This window comes from Poecilia formosa, unplaced genomic scaffold (assembly GCF_000485575.1).
Source record: "Poecilia formosa unplaced genomic scaffold, Poecilia_formosa-5.1.2 Scaffold141, whole genome shotgun sequence".
In the NCBI taxonomy this organism is placed as follows: domain Eukaryota; kingdom Metazoa; phylum Chordata; class Actinopteri; order Cyprinodontiformes; family Poeciliidae; genus Poecilia; species Poecilia formosa.
This window is the reverse complement of record NW_006800080.1, coordinates 296255-318237: the sequence shown is the minus strand read 5'-3', so window position 1 is coordinate 318237 and position 21983 is coordinate 296255. Positions and strand designations below refer to the sequence as shown.

Genomic DNA, 21983 nt, shown 5'->3' with positions numbered 1-21983 from the left:
GATTACAATTGATCCCAGAGAGGTCTACAGTTGAAAATTGTTGAAACATCTGCAGTAGTAATCAGGTGTAGGTGTGCGATGTTTTTTCATGTCTGCTTGTGTGTGTGTGTGTATGTATCTAATTGTTCCCTAAAGGGCTCTTTCTATTCTAGTACAAGCAACAGTCTTAATTGCTGAAAATGTTGTGCTGCGCTACACAAGACTTGTTTAGACATCTTGCCTCTCCGGCAGGTGCTAATTGATCAACTTCTGTAAGAGTTTGACTAAACAGAACGTGAACAAGAAAGAAAAACATGTTACTTTAGGAAGCTCATTCCAATTAAAATGTGTTTTGTGATGCTATACCTAAAAAAAAAAAATGCTTAATAGCACTGGACAAAGGGTCTTGATTGTTTTAGTAAGCTTCTGCTGTTTGGCCTGTTTCCTCTGTTGAAACTGGCGATTTGTGAGCATTGCAGTAAGTCCTTGGGGAATAAAGAGAAATGTAGATATAGCAGGATATGTAAATGCATGGGCTCATTGGTCAATGCTATTCAATCCAGCTAACACCTCAGGACTCTTGTATTCATTACTGCAAGTTGTCACCCAGAGAAAAAGTGCACAAATTGATATCCATGAACTTCACTGACAGCATGTTATTAGGAGGAACATTTTTTTCTAATGGTTTCTTGAAATCAACATGAAAATGTTGCCTCAGTTTTGTTTATTCTCTTTTCATTTGTTTTGCATTTTGTCCTTTGTGAAACTTTTATCTTTCGCAGTTGTGCAACAAAAGGTAAAAAAAAAAAAAAGTAAGGTGAAATGGTTACACAAGTGTGTGAGCTTTTTCGACCTAACTTGTTGCCCTCTGTCTGTCAGAGCCACTGTTTTGTTCAGGATTGAGTGTATATTTTCGGAAACAACCAGGGGGATTAACAAATCCAGTCCCTGTAAAGCCCTTGGAAGGTGGACAGCGGTGGAGCTCAAATTTGCAGAAGGTGAAGCTTAATGGAAACTGGGGAAGGGGAAGTGGGAAAGCTGTACTTGAGATAGGGCCAAGGAGGAGTTGTCAGCTTTGATTTATTAAGTGCAGCTCCTGCTCTGACTGCTGGTAACTTGTCAGTCCCCACATAATGGATGGGGCTCACAGCTCACTGCTCCATGATTGGCTTCTTTCTTCTTTTTTTTTTTTTTTTTTTTCCCTCCTCCCCTGGACCCTGTTCGTCGGCCCTTTCATCCATTGCTATCTTGCTCCCATTTCTAATTAATTTGTTATTCACAACCTCCACTACTCTTCCCGCTTGCCGGGTTACAGAGGACCCAACAGGCTGCTCTTTTTTTCTCACTTTCCCTCTCCCGTCAGCATCCCTCATTCAGCATTCTCAGTCATGTTTGACAATGCCTCCCTGTGGCGTCGGAGTTGGCTGATGACTACTTCTCTTCCGGTGCCTTTGCTTTAACATGGTGTCTGTCCACGGTGGAACAAGTGTGTTTATCATTCACTCACCAGAGAAACATGGATCATTTGGCTTCCATCCCTTAACAGCAAGTCAATGATATCTTCCCTACAACATTTTTCATTGAAGGCATGTCTGGTGTTTTCTCATATCAATGCTAAAATGTCATTTAAAAAGTGATATTAGAAAAAAAAAAACAGAAAGCAAGAGGAGATAACTGTGCTGTGGATACATGAGTCTTTTCCAATTTTTATGACGCAGGATTGCGTGGGAAATAACTATGATAAAAAGAGACCTCATTAAATCATGTGATATTAGATGATGACAACAGTTATCATCTATCTCAAGAAGTGTTATCTAGCATGGGGCTTTGTCTGGTAAATTAAGTGTAAGAAAAATAAACTGGACCATCTTGAATGTGGGATAGATCTGGGTTAGCCACTATCTTGCTAGTGGGCTTCATGTTGTGAGGGGAGAAATATTATTATATATTAAAAATACTCAGTTATAACTTATACATGTATGTATATTTAAAATAGGGCTGTTGTAAACGAATATTTTAGTAATCGAGTAATCTATCGATTATTCTTACGATTAATCGAGTAATCGGATAAAAAAAAATTTATAAAATGAAATATTGGTAAATCTGGCATAATACCGGTGTTACTATCAGATATCAATATCAGTCCAATTTTTCATATTTGAGCATCCCTAACAGTTGCTTTTTTGTAGTTTAGAAAACTAACCTGTAACAATAATAGCTCACTTTCTAAGTTAACCAGAAGAAAAGTTATAGAAAAACGTACGAAGGGATGGCATGGACGAACGAACGTAAGATGGGGTGGAGGGGAGGAAATAGACCTGCGGACTGACGAACCGTTAGACCGGGGGACGAACACGGGGGGAAGCAATACGGGATATTTACGACACCTTCACTAATAAAACATAAATTAACGAAGCTTCGAGGCAGGTAAATTTTCCTCGAGGAATTTTAGTAATCGAGGTACTCGAATCATTCGAGGAATCGTTTCAGCCCTAATTTAAAACATCATGCTCTTGGTTCGAGCTTGTCAAGGGGGAAGTCAGAGACGTCCTCATGATGAGCCTGTGTAGGTAATTTTATTTGAAATAATGTTAAAGTAATAGCAGGAATCATCAAGAATGAGTAATGCTTGTCTTGCAAACAGTCAGTAAGCTGCTGTAGTATCCTTCATAGTCTGCAATAGCAGTTTGTGTTGGTCTGAGTTTTAAAACCAAATTCAGCCAACACTAGTTCACTCTAGTGAGACGAAAAAAGAAAGAAAAAGAAAAAAAAAAAAACATGTCACATGTACAAGTTGTACACTTTGAGGTAAGCCTCTCTGATGTGTAAGTTATGACCCCCACACTGAGCTCATGTTCAAGCTGGCACCCACACACACAAGCACACACGTCCACACACAAACATCGCACCCAGCATGAGCCTAGTTGCCCCGCGGTGGACCCCTCTGCCGCAATCCCTCACATCGCCGTCTTCCGCGATTAGCTTTGTCTTTGGACAGATGCAGTGCAGCGGGCCCGGAGGATCTAACACACTATGTGGAGCTATTACTCAAAAACAATCAGTCACAACCCAGTCTGAGTTCAAGTTTTTTTTTTCCCCTCTCTTCTTTGTACTTCAACCATTTTTCAAGATCTAAGCACAGCAGGATGTCCTTTTTTAATTCTTTTATTTTTGAAAAAAAAAAAAAAGATTTGTTCCTCTAAATGTCATGCTTTGCTTTTGGCCCATTTATCAAATCCTGTGAAGGGTGTAGTTTGTTTAAGAAAATGAGAGCTCTCTAAGAGGTAGGCATGCCAGCCCCTGCAGTTGGTGCATCCGGCCATTTCTTGGGTGAGTTAGACAGGGTACACCAGAGCCAAGGTTTCTAAATTTTATGTTACTATTGGAGATATCTTAATAGTAACAATCAGTTACTGTTAAGTTAAAGATTTGTCTTTTCTGCACATTTATTTTCCATGTGCAGAAAATAAATATCACAACTTTACGTGAAATGGTATGGGGATAGTTCTTACCCAAAAGCGTGGTTGGGGTGGATTTGAGAGTGACAAGCTGAACAAATAGAACTGCCATTTTCTGACAGGTCTGCACCGCAAAGGAAAGGTTTGCATTAACTTTACAAAACAGCATTATTTTTAAAAAGAAATTTACAACTTGAGTTCTCCGTCTTCCATTTTGCCAAGTATATGTGCAACATAACATTTCTGTTTTAAGGAAATCTTCATTGGAAGGATTTTTCTTGAAATAACAATGTCAATCTGTCAGTCACCTATGATAAGCCTTTTACATTCTAAGTAATTGCAGTTGCATTGCAGCAAGAAGCTCCTGGATTCAAATCTTGACCAGGGGTCTTCTGCATGGAATTTGTTCTACCTGTGCATGGGTTCTCTCTCAGTTACTGTTGACCTCATAATCATTGGTAGCCATAGCATTAAACACCTTAAACCATTTTTGGGCATTGAAAGCCTTGCCCAGTTTGCTGAGACAAACCCATAACCTAACTCTGTTATGTTTTCCAAAACTCTCTTTTGAACCTAGATTAGCAGAAATAGGTTATCCATATTGAATTGTTTTTAAAATATCTTTTTTATTCAAATGAATGAATGTGTGAAAGCTAGAAAAGACAATTCGGCCAAGTTAAAAAAAAAAAAAAAAGTGGAACAAAATCACAACTGTGATAATTTTGTTTTCTAATCAGTTCAATTCTCAGATCAAATCACTTTTCTGTTTCCTGTTACTGTGACAAACTTGTTATGATGTTAGTTTTAGGTCAGATAAATGAGGCTATATCTGAGAGCTGGTTCAGGCAGCTAACTCGAACCGTGCTGCTACGTCACCCAGGATTGTTCGCACACTTTGCACAATACATCATGCATACCTTAACAGTCTGAGTGGTCTGTTTAAGCTGCAAAACCTACTACACTGCAAAACCACAGGCACTCTGTTGCCTGCTTTCATTTCTGCTGCTGCTGCAAGCTTTTGATTGTTGTTTTTAAAGTCTCCACCACCCTAGGGGTCTAAGATCTGAGGCCCTTTCCTCATTTTCCTGCATGCAGAAGAAGAAATATTCTATGAGTAGCTCATTGCTCCATGACATGTTGAGCAGCCTGGCCCGGAGTGATGGAGGGCAGAAGAGAAACTTAAACTTTTACTTCATTGGGTGTTATTCTGGTTGTATCTAAACATTTGCAGAACATTTGTCTGACAGAAAAAAAAAAATAGTTTGCTGAGATAAACCAACCAATTGTTTCTTAAATAATTGCATCACCTTCAGCATCCAATATCGCTCTAGCAAGGAGACAGCTTTGATTGCTTTTGTAATTACTGCCAGCGTTTGTGATCAACATCAAAGGAATCAAATTTCAGTTCAGTGATTTTGGCAATTTTCCTGTTCTATTGAATGGAAATTTTAAATTAATCAAGGTAAAATTATGGCAGTGATTTTAACCGTAATCGGAAATCGGCATTTCTGAACTAATCATTATTATTTGCACCTACCATTTTACCTGTCAGACTTTTTCTGTATACAAAATCAGTCACAACATTATGATCATTGAAAGGTAAAATTATCACAACACTTATCTTGTTGCAACACAGCAGGTGCTGTGGAAAGTTATTCAGATGTATTCTGGTATTCATCTGATTATTTTTGGAATTTGCCGTCAATTTAAGCATTTTTCCAGACCAGTGGTAGTTTCAATTTCAATGGCATTCCTTTGCAACAACGGAGCCCTCCTCCTTTACTCGGAGGACAATCGGTCTCACAAATAGTGGCTCAAAAAGCACAGCAAAAGATGCAAATGTCCCAGACAGCAGTCAGATTAGATTAGATGGCATGTGTAGGAAGCAAGCCCAAACGACAGAGAGATCCCCTCTTGGAAATCCACAGGGCTCAAAGGATCTCTCTCTAATATCCCAATACCAGATTCTCCAGAACTCTGACAGATGTTCTTTGAACATGATCTGACTAAAAATAAAGCTGTTTGGCTTGAAAAGGGAGAACAAACAACTGTGTTACATATGATTGGTCAAAAAGCAGCTGCAACCTGAGAACATAAAAAAATTACCACTGACTCTATAAGATCCCACCAGGTATGAGACGTAGAACAATATTCCCTCTGATGTGTTTTTTTTTTTGACACATGGGTGTCAATATGCGGATTGCCAATCTCACACTGGTTAGAAGCTTTTGAGTGCTGCCAGTAACTTGCTCTGTCTTCTTTCATCTGCTGAACAAACTTTCTATAAACACACACTCGCACATGCACGCCCGCACACCCAGAGGAAGCTTAGCATTGTTTGTGTGGGTGAGCTTCACAAGGTAGTTGGTTGAACCCAATTGTTATTCTCGCAAACATCAGTCAGCATTCACCTTGACTGAATCACAGCCACTCCTGGTATTTGTGCTTTTAACACAGAGCAGCCTGCTGGCATATGCTCAATTAGCATGAAAACAACTGTCAGCTAACCTGTGGATGATTTTGTTGACTTTCTTTTCCCTTTGCCTTGCCTCATTAAGCAACATAGCTGCGATGGAACGGAATTAACCACATCCGTGAATTCCTTAAGACTCAAGATTCGTACAGCGAGGCAGCTTTTAACATTTGCTTCTGTTGCGCGTGCTACACCCAGCAAATGTTAAAGTCGCAGCAATTAAGAATGCCAGCATGGATCCTGCTGTCATTATGACTTGCTTTCTATTTTCCCAGGCAACCTACTGAGAGGTGGCGTCAGTTCTAGCCCATGTCGTTTCTAACGCCCCGTACGTTGGTGGATCAACTGATAAAAGGGACATCTGTGGATAATGAAGCCAGAGTGATCAGTCATGTCACTGCAGAATTAGATTAAAACTCTAAGGGCAAAAGCTATTTTTAATTAAGTTGGAATGGAGACGTGAGATGTGCAGTAAAGAAAATGTCTGAAAAACTAAAGCAAAATCTCACAATCTCAAGTCATTAAAATGGATTAGTTAACAGCCTAAAAAGGAACGATGTACAAAACAGATACAATTTTGTCTAGACACACATAAGTAAAAAGAATATTATGCTGATATAAGGTATATCCACGGCCATTGTTACCCATCTGGGTGCTGTAAGCACAGATTCTCTCGAGGTTCTGGGGAGCAGGGTGGAACCGGGCTGTCAGTGCTGATGCAAAACCTCCAGACACGGGTCTGAACCCAGGCTGGGCAAGGATGTAGTTTTATGACACGGTCCTTTTTATTCTAACACAAGTGAAGTTTGTGGACACTCTACCACCTGAGAAAAACGTATCTAAATGAGAAAAGTCAAATAAAGAAACAACCACAGTTTTAGGGGGAGTGGTAGACATAATATTATTTTTTTATCTTTTTATTTTTACTTTACATCATGTTATAATGTTATTGCCTCGTCAAAAATATACCTGAAATTTTGCTCTGAGTCTTTCACGTATGTTTGAGAAATCCTTTATTCTCCCATGGAAGCCATTCTGGTGTGCTAAAAATTTGCTCACACCGAGTGCCGCCTGTTCCACAAAGCTCCTCCACTTGGAGTCTTCAGCCGACCTCCCGCCTCACAGAGCACCCCTTCTCCGCAACTCCCCCACAGAGCTCCCCCAGACTAGCAACAACAGCAATTGGCAAACATCTGGTGGAACTGCATATCTGCTGAGCTCATCATTCAAACTACAATTGAAGAACGATTTTAAAGACTTAATGGAGGAAAGTTGTTGTGATGACTTGCTAAACATGGATTGCTGGAAAGACCAGGAGCTTCTTAAAGAGATAGAAGCCCAATTTCAAGGTGTTGAATTGCAAAGTCAAATTTATTTTAAGTCTTTTTTGATATATTCAGCATTTTTATAACAAATACAGGATGTATAGTTACTTGATTGTGCTATAAAATCAGTGTGTGCGTGTGTGTGTGTGTGTGTGCGTGCGGGTATGCTTGTGTGTGCGTGTGCGTGTGTGTGTGTGTGTGTGTGTATGCGTGAATGACTGATTGTAGTGTAAAATTCTTTGGGGTCCTATGGGGTTGATAAAGCGCGGTGCAAGTATAAGCTATAAAATGGCTCAATGTGCCTGGAAAATTCCTAACACTGCCCCTTTAAATTAAAGTGAAACTTACTGTTTGTTCACAAGATTTGTTATCCTAAAGCTATTTTCTAGCTGCTGAGCCTGCTGTGCCATTTGACACTGGAAGTACTTAACTGTGTCCTAGCATACAGTATATTTACATTACCAGCTGTAAGTATTAGTTCCATATTTTTTTTTCTTATTTTAATATTTGAATTTGATAACATAATATCCTTGTTTATTCTCACCTTAGAGGAACTGAATGTTGGGTCTTCACTAGCAGGAATGCCAATTCATCAAAAAATGAACACAAAAACATAGAAATAAGTTACTCAAATTGAAATGAATCTAAATAATATCATATATATTATTTTCTAATTAAATCTAATTAATTAATCAAATCAATTCTTAATATCTTAATCATATTCTGATTTCTGAGGTGCAACTGTGATTTATTTAGAACACAATTTAAGTTAACCACTAATGGCTTCATGCATTTCTGGGAAGTCATTCCAAATAGACCTAAGTAATTCTACTTAAAAAAACAACAAAACAATGGACATTCAGGAGAAAACAATTACAACTACATCCATCTCAATTAGTTTTTAAACCAAATGACTGTCCTGCATCAGATTAACTACCCATAAAAACAGTTCATTCTGGGCACATTGCAATTTCCTTTCCCTCTTGATTTGTTAAAAGGCTCCACCATTTGATTGGTAGATGCCGCTTAAAATAATTACACACTCTATAGTTGTTATTTAGTCGTTGTGAAGCCTTTAGAGGTACCATTATTGTAGAGCAGAACTTATTTCCTTGGCTTAAGTGAACCGTCCACTGGTAGCTGAAGGGCATTTAGGTTGTTCATGGGCTTTTTTCTCTAATTTCTCTCATGCCATTAAGACAGAAAAGCAAAACCTGCTGATGTAACCATATTGCACGATTTATTGCTGTGGTACCACGAGTACACATTTTGCATTGATTTTTCTATTATGAGGACTTAGATATTCTTTTAAAAGTTCCATGCCATCCCTTCTTGTTGTTACTCCCATAACAAGGTTTGGTTGATGCAATATCTGCCGCCGAATGAAGGATGACACCAAACAAATGGCTTTAATGGCGAGGAGGTTAATCTGCGCTCACTTACAGCACTCTGCGGGCCAGATTCCTGCAACCCTGATGAAACTTCCATTAACATGGAGGTTGCTGATGACACTGTATCCGATGTACAGTTAGAAAGGACCTGGAATTAATCAGGGGGGATTAGATTGACCCAGATGTTATCGCTCGCCCCCCCGTCCTTGACCGGGCTCTCTGTTCTCCTTGCTTGCTTTGTGTGTCTTTTTTTTTGTTTGTTTGTTTTTTTTGTTTTTGTTTTTTTTTTATCAGGCCACTTTTTATTTCTCTCAGAAGCACTTTCCGCACTCGGTCAGCAACTATCAGCAATATGGTGACGCAAAGCAAATCATCTCAAGTTAGTCCCCAGAAATTTCTGCTATGCTTTGCTGTTATCTGTAGTATTATTCCTGGCATTTAGGAATGCAGGGGAAAGGACATTCAGTTCTGTTCTTATGGAAGGTTAGGGTTTGATCAGTACAGTAATTTGATACATTTGTAGATTTCTATTTGTGTGTGTCCTATTGGCATATTTTAATGTAAAAAAAAAATAAATAGAACATAATTAACAGACAAAGATAACATATTTTAGATATAAAAGTAGAAATGTATTAAAAATGCTTCAACTGCATTAAGCAAGCTGTCCTATTTTTCTCAAGGACATGTCTGAAAACAGGCGGTTTATTTTTATTTTCGCCAAATTTTGTCTTTCTTCTGCACCATTTTCATCTCCCATTTTCTTGTGATCACATATTTGCCAGCTCTTTTTTATCACAGCAATCCGGTAATTTACACGTAGGAGCGACTGGGGCCAGAGGGATGCAGCAGAGGGTGAGCCAAAACAGCTAGCGATAGCAGCTAATTAGCTACAGCTGCTGATGGGACTGCTCCTAGCCGCCTGCCAGAGGAGCCTTGACAAAATTGTTATCAAATGTAATCAGAAAAGACGAGTCATTTTTCATCACATTAGAATTCTGGGCGGAATGGAGATGGTGTGTGGGAGAGCGAAGGCTCGTCTGAAAACAGGTTCTGAGAGAATGTGAGCAGAGATGGGTGCATGTGGGACCTGTCTGCTGTTTTACTCGTTTTTACTTTTACTACATAGGACAGTAGAGCAAGGCTGATGCAAACAGGAGAGGCCTTTTCAGCCCAACTCTGTTTGCTCTTAAGTTGCTTTAGTATTTACCATGCATGCCTCATCGCTTGTGTGTCAGTGTACCTCAGCAGGAGCAGCAGCCCTCTATCTGCTGTTTGTTGTTACGTCCACGATAGCGGGATGTTCTGCTAAGCACACAGCCTTAGATACAAATGTTATAGCGACGAACGGGTTGCTCGCAGTAGGATTACAAACCTCTTTCTTGCACAAGGACATATAAAAACAAACGCATACATTCCAGGTGAGTGACACATCAGGGGTTGTGTTCTCTTTCTAATGAGACCTTCTGCAGAACCTGTCTGCTGCAATGACAACGGGGCTTCTTCTTGCTCAGACCTGGTTATAAATAAAGCCTTTGCGCTGAGAGACACAAAACTTTAGGACAAGTATCTGAGACAGCTGCGTATGTAACATTTTTCTGCAGGTTGATGTGCATAACAAGGTAAAACTGCATGTGGCAAATTGTGGCAAGTAATTTATGCATCTACAGAGAGTAGGAGGAACACCACTCATTTGTAGCTTTTGTGGTTTCAGTCTATGTTAACTGTGGTCAAATGGATTCGTTTTGCGCCCACCTCTGCATCAAATGTCTGCATCCTCACTTATTCTAAGCAGCTTTTTTTTTTTTTTGGTATCGTGGGGATCACCCTCAAAGCGTGATTTTCAGGAATTTCTGTGTGCCTGCGTAGTTTGTTGGGTGTATGTATATTCATAAGCATGTGTGTGCGCATCTAGTGTCTTTCCCAGGTGCCTGCCCTAGTGTTAGGTCTTGGTCTGTGGGGGCTTGCGAAGGCCAGCCTGCTGGCAGCAGCTGGAGAGTGTCAGCAGATGTGAATTGTCAAGCGTTGTGTTTGGTTCATTAGCTGCTCTTCCACTTGCACCAAACACAGCTGTTGCCTGGCCCACAGAGCAAAGGGGAATGTGTGTACATTTGTGCATCTGTACAAGAGTGCAAGAGCAAAGGAGTGAGAAAAACATGGACAAATATATTTCAGTCGGTGTCCAACGTGTATGTAAAAGATGCATTTTAAGTGAGAGTAAAAGAAAAGAAAGAAAGGAAGTTCGTTGAACTTATGTTTCCTAGTTTCAGTTTTTATATTTTCTGGTTCACCTTATAGAAAGTAGTAAACAAATTGTTTTTCTCAATACATGTTCTGTTGATGTTGGGATCAACCCAAGAAATCCACAAATACAAACAAAGCACATTTTTCCACAGATTACTTGTATTAAAATAAAATGGAAAGAAATCAACCAAGATCTGGCAGTAGTTAGAAGTGTGTCTACTGCTGCCATGTGCAAATCAGTATGAGCTGCTTTAATATTCACTGATGGCTACTGAAAAAGTATCTCATTACCAAAGTACTGTACAGAGAGGTATGACTGCCACAAGCAAAGAGAGTAAGACAAAGAATTGTCTTCCTGGTTCAGTGCAATGCAGGAGTAAAACAAACATGATTTCACTGCAAACTAGCCATGGTCAGGTGCCCCTAAGATTTCTGATCCAGGATTCAGAAGAAAAATTAAAAGAGCTGTCCAAAAGCCAAGTACTTCTTGCAGATAAAAGATCTGTAAATAGCAGGTTTTGAGGGATTTGAACCTGGGTGCACCAGTATACATCCCTAAATCAGTTCAGTTCACTTTATTTAAACTCAATTCAGTTCAATTCAAGTCATTATAATTGGTTCAGATTAAGTCGGTTTTGTTCTTGACAGTTACATTTAAATAATTTCATTCAATTTGCTTTTATTTCAAATAATTTCACTTTTAGTTAATATTAATTGAAAGTCAATTTAATTCTACATAACTATTATGCTTTTTTTTCTTCATTTTATTTCAAATTGCTCGAGTTCAATTCATTTCTGTCAGTTTGATTTTTTTTTCTAATTTGAACTATTCCTTGACAGGTGAATTCAAGTAAGTTCAGTTCAACTTAATAATTATAATTTGAATTAATTTTAGTTAAGGTCTTTCAGTTCAGTTGACATCAATTAAAGTTCTGTCATTCCAACTCACCCTAGTTGTTGGCGTGTCACTCTGCATATAAAATTTGAGGAAAAAAAAAAAAAAAAGGCTTAGCCAATAAAACCTGCAGAGCTGTTTGATGAAAAAAAAAAATTCTGGTGATGGGGCAGACACTTCCAGTAATGATTTACTAATAAATACATGGTGTATTATTAATATTATACCATTAAATCGTACTTGTTGTATCTACTTTCTGGTACAGATTTAATCTAAATCTAAAACACAAGGATGTACATTTTGTCAGAATCACAGCTTTGTGGGTAAGTAGCAACCCGCTGCTGCTTGATCCACTTATACACAATCTAACTATTGTTAGTACTGTCATTTATTTCTCATGTTGTCTAGTCATTCCATATTCCATTGTCCTGAATGACCAGGACTTGGCTGTGTATAATATGCATTCAGACTGCTGTACCCTCTGAATAAATACATATTTATTCTGAGCCAAGGTCTGCTGTAATTAACAGGAAGGCGGTTGGAGAAATTCTATTATGCATCTCCCCGGAGTCACAGGCAGCTCTCCGAGTCTCAGGTCAGCTGGTCTGGTTATGGAGACGTCTCATTCACACATTTCCACGCAGTGCGTGTGCGCTCGGCACAGCCATGAATATTTGTGCTCCTGCACGCACGTGTGAGTGTGTGTAAATGTTGGCAGAAACCAGATAGAGTGCAAGTCAGTCAGCAAATGTTATAACTGAATTAGACTACTATTTCCTCTGCCAGGACTCTTAATTGGATGTTAAATCAGTATTGCTTTCTTTCAGTAGATAGCGCTCTGGATGAAATATCTAATAAAAGCATAAAGGCTGGGAATGTTTGCTGAGTGTGGAGACGAGTCCAGTGTGTACGCTAAACATGGTAAATCTGAACTCTGCTCTGCGTTCTGTTGTTGAATGAACCTCGTGCGATTCCCGAGTGAGCATTGCAACAAATTATTTCCAAAGAAGCGACCTCTTAGCTTTCTAACCACGAACAACAACTACTACATCACCCAGAAATGAAAAATAGAAAATTAAAAGGAAAACAACAAAAGGGGGTGACATTGATTAATTTGAGAACTTAAGGAAAGAGCGAGGAAGAGTCCTGGGTGGAGGTAGATCCAGCAGTAGTAGTTTTTTTTTTTTTTAAGTACTGCTAATGCAAGTTGAACAGTTGACTGTGTCTTAGTGAAATCCCTGCAGCCTAATTAGGTGAAAAAGCACAAGATGTTTATGAAGCATTCTAGGCAGCCAGTGACAGCCACTAAAGAGCCTCCGACTGCAAAAACGGTGACAGAGTGGATCGACGTGCCCACAGAAGAATTTGCCATGAGGGTATTTACCCTGAACCTGCAGAGTTTGCACAGATGACATCTTAATAAGCTGAGCACTATGATATATTTTTAACTGAGCAAGTCGATCTCTCTCGAGGACTGTGCACCAGTGCCCATATCTAATTGGGTTTTCCCCTTCCTCCTGCACTGGCGTACCATTACATTATTGTTGTATGAAGTTATAACCTAATTTCCCAGTACCTTACAGAAGATTGTTTAAGCATGACATCCTTTTTTTTCCTCCCCACTTCATGCATCCTCCTTTTTTTCTCTCAAGTTTGGATTATGTCACTTTAAAATAGAAAAAAAAGTGAAATATAAAAAGACTGAAGAAAAATCTATTTTAACCATAATGCCAATCATTTAGTGAGCAATATAATAGGAATAAGTAACAGCTGAATAGAGTTTGGGTCAGCCATTCAAACCACAACCAAAATCCTTTTTCTCCTTTTCTTTGTGAGCTGTGGTGCTGAAAAACAAGGAGGGAAAAGATTTCCCAGAAGTTTAGGATTTGAAGCATATCAGAGCTCTGTTGGATCACCTGGTCACTCATTTCTCTGAAATTTGTGAGCGATGTTGTCCACCCTTGAAGAGGCATAGAATAAAGGCTAAAAAGACACATCTTTGGAAATTCAATTAACCAATCTGTTTGTTCAAGTAAATCAGAAAAATTCCCCCCTTGGAATTTCTGATGTATCATGTTCAGCAGTAGAAATCCCAAACTTAATTTCCATAGGATCATGTGGAGGCTGGTTCTGTCTGTCATAATAAAGAGAGACGCAAGTCGAAAATCAGCAGTCTTGATTTATCACTTCATATTTGTTCCGACTCTCACCTATGGACACGAGACACAGATCAGGTCTGAAAGAAACAAGATTGGCTCAAATAAGCTTCCACAACATGATGGCTGGATTCATCCTCATTGGTTGGGGAGCTCTGTCATCTAGGGAAGCCGGACGCAGAGCTGCTGCACCTCCCCATCAAAAGGTTGAAGTAGTCAGGCATTTGATTAGAATACCTACCTCCTTAGAATAGCTACCTCCTGGTAGCTCACTTTGAAGGTTTGTTTAGGCGTGCCCTAGTGAGAGGACACCCTGTGGGAGAACCGCAACTTGATAGAAAGACTACAAATCCCCTCTGGCCTTGGAACACGGTCTCTTTCTCCATTTTTACTGGAATTGACGTAAGACTGCCTATTGGACCATGGATTTTGGAGTTTTTTCTCCAGAAGCTATTTTTATTTTTTTTTTATTGTAGTATGAAGCTTTTGTTTAGTATATTTTCAAATATTGCTGTACCTAAGACTGTAAGGATGTACATCACGTCTAGCTATGAAAATGTTGCATCAAGGGCTTACAGTCAGATATCTAAAAAGGCCTCTGGCTTTCTTTCCAATCACTGACTGCAACTGGAACTGTTTTCGAATAAATAGAGGAGCCTAAGTCTGTAAGAGAACATGGACATTAACTAGGTTGACAGTGTTTGAGGATAACGCTAATTTCTCCATTTAAGCCTCATTTGAGGGTTTGGGAATGATTCCAGAGCTCTGCTACTGGTGTCCCTCCCCAAGCGAGCCCTGATGGCGAAGAGCGCAGCCTTGATGTGTTTATTCAAACAGCTTTTGTTTACGTGTTTGCCGTTTCTGGCTACGCGCATCACATCAAAAGACACTGGCTGTGACAGAGTGCATCAAACGTAGCCGGAGTCTTTGGAACAGACAGCCGAGCAAAAACAAGTTATTGTTTTATCATTTATCTTCTTTAAGGCTAAGCATCCCAGCGGTAAAGCGCCAGCTTTACCACAAAATCCCCACCTTACAAGGGAGCGTTGTGGAAGTTGGATCTCTCGAGGCCTGGTGGTTAAGGCAGAGACGGTTGGATCTGTGTTCAGCCTGCGTGAGCTGCCAGCAAATCTGTTAATTAAGCATGCTAATGGTTGTAATTGTTGCTGGTGGTGAACCCAGCTGTTGAGGTAAATTCTAGGTTTAGCCCACTGGTTGTCAGGACTCAGCTTTTTGTGTTCGTGCGTGCACATTTGTTGCCGGCACACATCTATTTTATGCATGAGTGAGGAAGGAAGCAAGCGGGCAGACAGAAACGGTGAGCATGGCTGGGCAGCAGAGGGAGGAAGAGGTGAGAGGTTAGCGAGGGTGTAAGGCGAGATAGAGAGGCGAAAGATGAGCTTTTTAACCTGGTGGCTTACCTTCTTCCTCTCAGAATCAGACATCATTTCTGCAGCTGCTCCCAGGAAAATGTCCAATACGTGTTTGCCCTCTGCCCAAGGCTTATAGTGGTGAGGCTGGGATAATGTCAGGCTAATACTGATCTCACCTAAATTGGCACTAGCTGGAGAGTTAGGCACTTGGTTTGTGGTAGTCTGTACCATATTCCAGATGTCCATTTTTATTGCTTCTATTCTTACTGGTAAACTCACAATTCTAGCGGCATTAAATGTATTAGATAAAATAAGTTTTATTTTTTATTAGCAAGATTTTACAGACAACTAGAAGATTTCTGTTTTCTGTTGGGGTATGCATATACAGAGTAAAGAAAGATAAAGAACTGCGGAGCAGAGGGACCAACTTTTTGACAGAAGATTCAGCTTTCATATAAAATACACAAAGGGCATAAAATAGCTACTTGGAAGGGCACAGTCCGATACCCAGAGCATAAATAGGAACAATAAAAAGTAAAGTAAAAAAAAAGAGGAAAAAGAAAACAGAGCTCAAAATGATGGTTTATTGATCAATTGAATGAAGGCCTTGGTTCTTCTGCTCGGCTATAGAATGTTTTTTGAAAAATTGAAATGTAAAATTTATAAAATGACAAAAAAAAAATAAAATAATGGAGAGGAATCATCTCTCCATTATTTGGAAATAATGTCCATTGGAAATAATGTCTTGCTTGCTGATCAGTTGTTGAGACCAAATAGCTTAACTGTCGACTTTTCTACCTTATTGCCCCAGATGTCAGAAAGGCTTCATTAAACGCTTTTGACATAATGCTTAACTCAGTTTAACTCAGTGACTTTTGGGCTTGAAGATGAAACATCATTTCTCTGCATTTTACCGTCAAATCACTTAAAATATTCCGCTGAGGGGGTAAAGTAACATCTTCTTGCTGCAGATTTTTGTAAGCAAAAATGTGTTTCGACCAGAGTCTCCCTGATGGGAATCAGCTGTATGATCAGTTCACACTGGTTTAAACTGAAATAATGACTGTACATAGTTTACCATAAAAACTCCCTAAGTAATTTCACAGCTCCAACATGGAGTAGTTCATGTTCATTCATATTTTTTGTTTCTTTTATAATTAACATATCAGTTTTGTTATAACTTACCATTCCCTTCGCTGTAGTGTAGACATAGAAAATAACTACTTTCTACCAAAGTTAAATGAAAAGATTTTCCCGTTTACATAGCTTTGAATAGGGAGCTTTTATTGTGACATGGGGGATCACACCACCTGTTCCATGTTTGTCACGTAAAAACATCATTGTTGATTTCAGGGTTGAATAAAAAAATTTGGGAGCATGTGCTCATTAGAAAGCGTTTGAGCACAAAACCAGCCAAACTATCAGAAAAAGGAACATTTACACCATGTTTCTCCCATCTGACTTGTAGTTTGATCTGCTTCTTGCCAGAGGATGATAGCATAATGCTAGATATATTCCAACTTGTGGGGGGGAAGAAAAAAAAAAAAAAGAAAAAAAAATCTTCGCCAAAGTAAATCAGTAACTTCTGTCAGACTGGAATTAATCTTGAGATAGAAGACACCTGCTTGCTCCTTTTGAACATTCGCTCCAGAAGTGATGGTGCCCCTGACGGCATAAAGAAACATGTTCTCATTTACGCCCAGTGATGAGAGAGAAAGTCAGTGTGAGTCCCGATGTCTTGTCTTTGCTGCTCACTCTTTGATAGATGAGTTGGTGCATTTGTGATAATTTGCCATGCCTGTATCAAACGCTTTCCGCATGCAGTGGGATTCGTGAGAACATGAGGCGATGCAACATTTCGTAAACCCCCTGTGATCACTGCAAGGAGCCAAGTCTAATAGTGTCAGTCATGATGTTTCTTGTCCTCGAGGTGAACTATTAAACACTTCTCTGAGTTTTCCAAGTAGGGCTTAAAGAAAATCTTGGACTTTTACCTACCTTTTGATATTCTGTTTCATTTTCACTTTTGGTACTCTTTGTTAGTATTGTCTGTCCTTTATGCCTGGTACCTTCTGTGCGGCTAATGCTCTGGCTGCACTGAATAGTCGTGACATCCGAGAGCTTAAAATTTAATTGTTAATATACCGTGTGGTATTTGCTGTTACAGTGTGCCTCGCCATTGCAGCACACTGTTTACATATTATGCGAAAGAGGAATTAATGAAACCAAGCATGCAGCAGCGAATGCTTTCATTGAAAAAAGAAAAAAAGCTGTTTTGTTGGTTAAAGCATTAACCTGTCACATCTGCCGCTACATGAGGAAGGCTAAGCAGTTTGGCAATGATGTTATAAATAACCTTTGTTCAAGTCAATAAGCAATTTTGCGTTACTCGTTTGTTTATCACAGAGGACTTAGGGAGGCAGAGGAAGAGGGGGAAGGAGGGTGTTTAGCAGGAATAGACGGGTCTGTGGGCATGCATACTAAGAAAGACAGACGTAATCTAACACTCCGTTACAGACAGATAGCACTCTGGCTTGCGTATACACATACACACAAGCACACACAAGCACACACAGCATGTCCTTCTTCTGTCCTGTTGTCTGCTGGCCTGTTAGAGCCTAATCCTGTTTATCTGCCTGTGCCGTCTTTGAGGGTCTTTGTGTTTGTCTGTCCAGGAGCAGGCGCTAGTGCGAGCCGGGTGCGCGCGTAACTGAGCAGTCATGTGTGTTTCTGTGTGTTTGTTTGTGATGAAGATGTCTGAAGGAGCTGATAAGCTGCTGGTTACGTTCTTTGCAGGAAATGGATGTCTCCATATGGGCGGAGGGTGACACAATGTGGCCCCACATGATTAAAAAATTAAAGTGGACACAATTCCTTTTTCCAGGAACATTTCTATAGTATGAAGGCAAGCGAAATTACTGTTCACCTTAATGTGTCCGGGTCTTTTTTTATATCTATAGTTAGGTTTATTTATAGTCCATAAATGGATGTAGTGGCTGCTATTCAAAAACTACTGGCCAAGTCTGTTGAGATGAAGGTGTAAAATATCTGAATGAACTTGTGACCTTCATGGTGCTATAAAGCGAAGGTGGTTTATGCACTGGAAAGTCTCAGAGGTACTTAGACGGCTGCAAAGAGCTGGAGGACACAACCAAAGTATGAGATCAGAATCTGTTTTCTTGGCTTTGGGATAGCTTCTGATATTGAGCTTGGAATTACTTTCTTGTAATCCATTCATTCTCATAGCTGATTCCTGGAGGAACCACATTCTGATGATTACTTGCTTAATCTCTTCTGAAGGCTTCGGAATACACAACAGCAACATTCCCTGGAGTGGACATTTGTGTTTCTAATATTGCTATGATTTCTAATAGTACCAGTCGCAATAATATTAATAACTAATATTATTATTGTTATTATATATTCTAATATTACTACTACTACTACTACTACTGATAATAATAATAATAATAATAATAATAATAATGACGAAAATTTGAAAGTATTTTTCTCTTCTCTGCATTCATAAGGAAATAACATTAGCACTCCAGCTAATCCTAAGTGAGCTCGCTATTAGCTGCAATAATAGCACTACTGATTAATTGAACTGTTTAAAATATGATTCTACTGATTCAGTTGTGAGTACAGTTCTACTGTATAGATGCAGTAACATGGTGAGTGATCACCATTTGTATTTTATCTTAGATCAGTTTGGTCAGTTTTCAATGTAGCTAATAATTACCAAATCGGTGGCATATCTTTTGTACATGTTCTGCGTGGCGCATCATGAGACAGGTGCAACAGTAAAACAGCAAGAGTCCACCATAAAAAAAGCTCAGCGCTCATTTCCCTAGCAGTGTCTTTAAATAAGCGAAGGAGAGCTAAATGCACGAGCGAGGGTGCTTCCCTACAGCCAGCACATCCTCTGACATCGATCTGTGTCATTACTCCTCTTCGCACCTGGTTCCATATGACTAGATGGCCTACAGGCTGGACAACTAAGACAAGAGCCGGACAGGGTCAGCAGATACAAATGGTCCCCCTCAGGCTATTCCTTTCATCCTATGGGAGTTGGGAGGAAGAAAAAGGAAGAGAGGAAGTAAGTTTCCATTTTTTGTAGGCTATCTGAACAGGATATGGAGTCAGGATAACAAAGGTATCATCAGAGTGCCTGTAAGGTCAGTGTATTGTGCTAAGCTCTCTCAAGAGAATGTTGGAGCTCAGGTGGGTGTAAAAAGAAAGTTGCAGCCAGAAACGTGCAATGGGTAGCTTTAGCAGATGTGTCTTCGGTTTTCTTAGCCAACACACTAAATTAGGACCAATTAAAGGCATATCTTTTCATATAGTGGGATCCAGTGGCACGCTATAGTTTGTAAGAGACATAATTGGCAAATTTCAGATGCAGAGTCTTTTCATGGGGAGCTGAGTTTTCACCCTGCGAGCCTGGTGAGCATCATTAGAGAGTTGCAGTGAAAGTAACCAACACTGAGAGCCTGAGTGCAGACGAGTCTGCGCAACAAACACAGGTGGCAGCAAGAGGAGTGAGCTTTCAAGTGCCAGCATTAGCTGGGCTACCACCATGTCACCACTTTTCCTAAAAAAGGAATGAATGGCCAATTTGCTTCCTCTCTCTACACCCATGAAAGGTCATTTGTAGAGAGGCAATGCTTTCAAACAAAATGTGACAAGCTTTTTGGTGGTGAAAGCATTGGGGGGTATATAAAAAAAAAAACACAGCTGTTTAAATTGTGTAGTTGTTTTGTTTTGTTTTTGTCTTTCCAGCTAGTTAAACTTTCTTTTTTCTAGCACACATCATTTGTGATATCTCTATATCACAGGTATTCTCATGCTGAAAAACTATATCAGACTCGACAGTCCAAAAAAACAGGAAAACAGGACTGTGTGAGTAGAAGTCAGGGGGACTTATATTTTTATTTCCCTTCCTTCTGGCAGTGTAGATGAAAATGCTAACTTTTTCAATTTAACAGGGGACGTGATTTCTCTCAGTGTAAATTATTTTTTACTAACTTATGCAATCATGAGAGTGGAGGTAACACACACTTTATTGGGAGTGCAACACAAAAATGATGTTTTCGTATGTATTTTTTGCACTTCAATGTAGAAAAAAATTATATATATAACATTTATTGTTTTCTTTGGTCAGCCATAAGCAAGTGTCTGACTTTTCTTTAATTTTATTAGGTCCTAAAATTTAAATTAAGTGGAAAATATAGAACAGGCTGGAGATTTAATCATATTGTTTTTGAACAAATAAAGTATTTGTTCAAAAAAACCTCTATATTTTTTTTTCACATTTTACTTTCTTAGCTGCTACAGATTTCTGTTTTGCAACAGCGTACCTGTCTATTACCATCTGTAATAAAAGCTAAACTCAATGATGTAACAGGACATGGGAAGGAGCGGCGCTGTTCACCTCTCCTGTCATATCTGGATACTGAATGATTAGATAAATAAAGGGGTTTCCATTACCTCAGAGTTCGCTGACAGCGTGTTATTGCTGAACAAAGTTGATTATGGGGAGACAAAAGCTTTCACTGTACAGAGACATTAGCCCACTCAGGAGGCTTTATGGTGTATATGATGACCATTAGTTATTATGTCAATTAAGCATTCATTAGAGCACTTTGATCCCTCTGGAGGCTGCCCTCTGTCAATGTGACTAACCTGATGGTAATTTTCTCTCACTGACAGCTTATTAACTGAAGTATGTGACAAGTATTCTTTATTTCCCCCTCTTTTTTTTTCTTTTTCTTTTTTTTTGCGTGCCATGCCGTTCGTTACAGAGCAACAATCAGCTGCACTTTTGAGGGAGATCACTGCAATATTCACTGATCATTTTGTTGACCTTTAAGAGGCGTCTCCCATCGTTCCAGTCATCTGCAGTTATTCCACTGGTTAAGCAGCTTTATGACAACGAGCAAGTAGAATTAAAAGATATACTCGGCGATGGACTATATAACACAGAGAGCTTTATGTGGGGGCCACAACATCCGAGGAGGGGAGGGTGATATTTGTGGACAGCAAGGGTGAGTGATTCATCGAACGATGGGGGCGTTTTTAATCCGGTATGTCGCCACTTAAATCCCAGTCACTTAATTTAACCTCCTTTTGTTTAATTAACCTCAGATTTCAGAGCTAATTAGGTGCAGGTATTAAAGGCGGATTATTTTTCCTCGCACTCTAGCTGTCGGCAGACGCGTGGTTATGTGGTCTTGCTGTGCCTTAGATGAGGTGTGATTTGGTATCTGGTTGAAGCTTCAGGAAAGATGGGGAGGCACTGACAAGGAACACGGTTGCCCAGGCAAAACGTCAAAAGTTTAAGCGTTGCGGCGTGTCAGGATGTCATATTGTTTGTGCATGGCATGCAAAAACATGTAGCTTACCTTGAAATCCACAATCACTCCTCGACAATGAGTCGCTAAGCAGAACAAAAGCTTATTTTTCATGTAAAGGAAAACTAATTAAGAATAGTGAAAAAGGATCAAGGTTTTCCATTCTGTTTGTTTCAAGCTCTTTCGTTGCGATTTTGTGCCTGTAGATGCTTGAAAGGGCGATTTCCAATTGAATTTGACAACACGTACTGTCTTTTGTATGACAACTCACACATTCACAAAAAAAAAAGGTCTCAATTCTTATGCTTTTCCTGCAAATATAAACGGTTTTGTTTTTGT

General features: G+C 39.5%; 1 protein-coding gene and 1 long non-coding RNA gene across 17 annotated transcripts in view; one reads left to right on the top strand and one right to left on the bottom strand.

Moving 5' to 3' along the window:
- The window catches only part of kirrel3b (kirre like nephrin family adhesion molecule 3b), a 340233-nt gene that overhangs the window by 199920 nt on the left and 118330 nt on the right, over positions 1-21983 (top strand). The window lies entirely within an intron of this gene.
- On the bottom strand, positions 2216-20792 carry LOC107837415 (uncharacterized). The gene is made up of 4 exons (XR_001663435.1): positions 20782-20792; positions 19878-19879; positions 13679-13685; positions 2216-2371 (listed from the first exon to the last, which is right to left on the bottom strand). It is a non-coding gene; the product is annotated as an uncharacterized LOC107837415 (long non-coding RNA).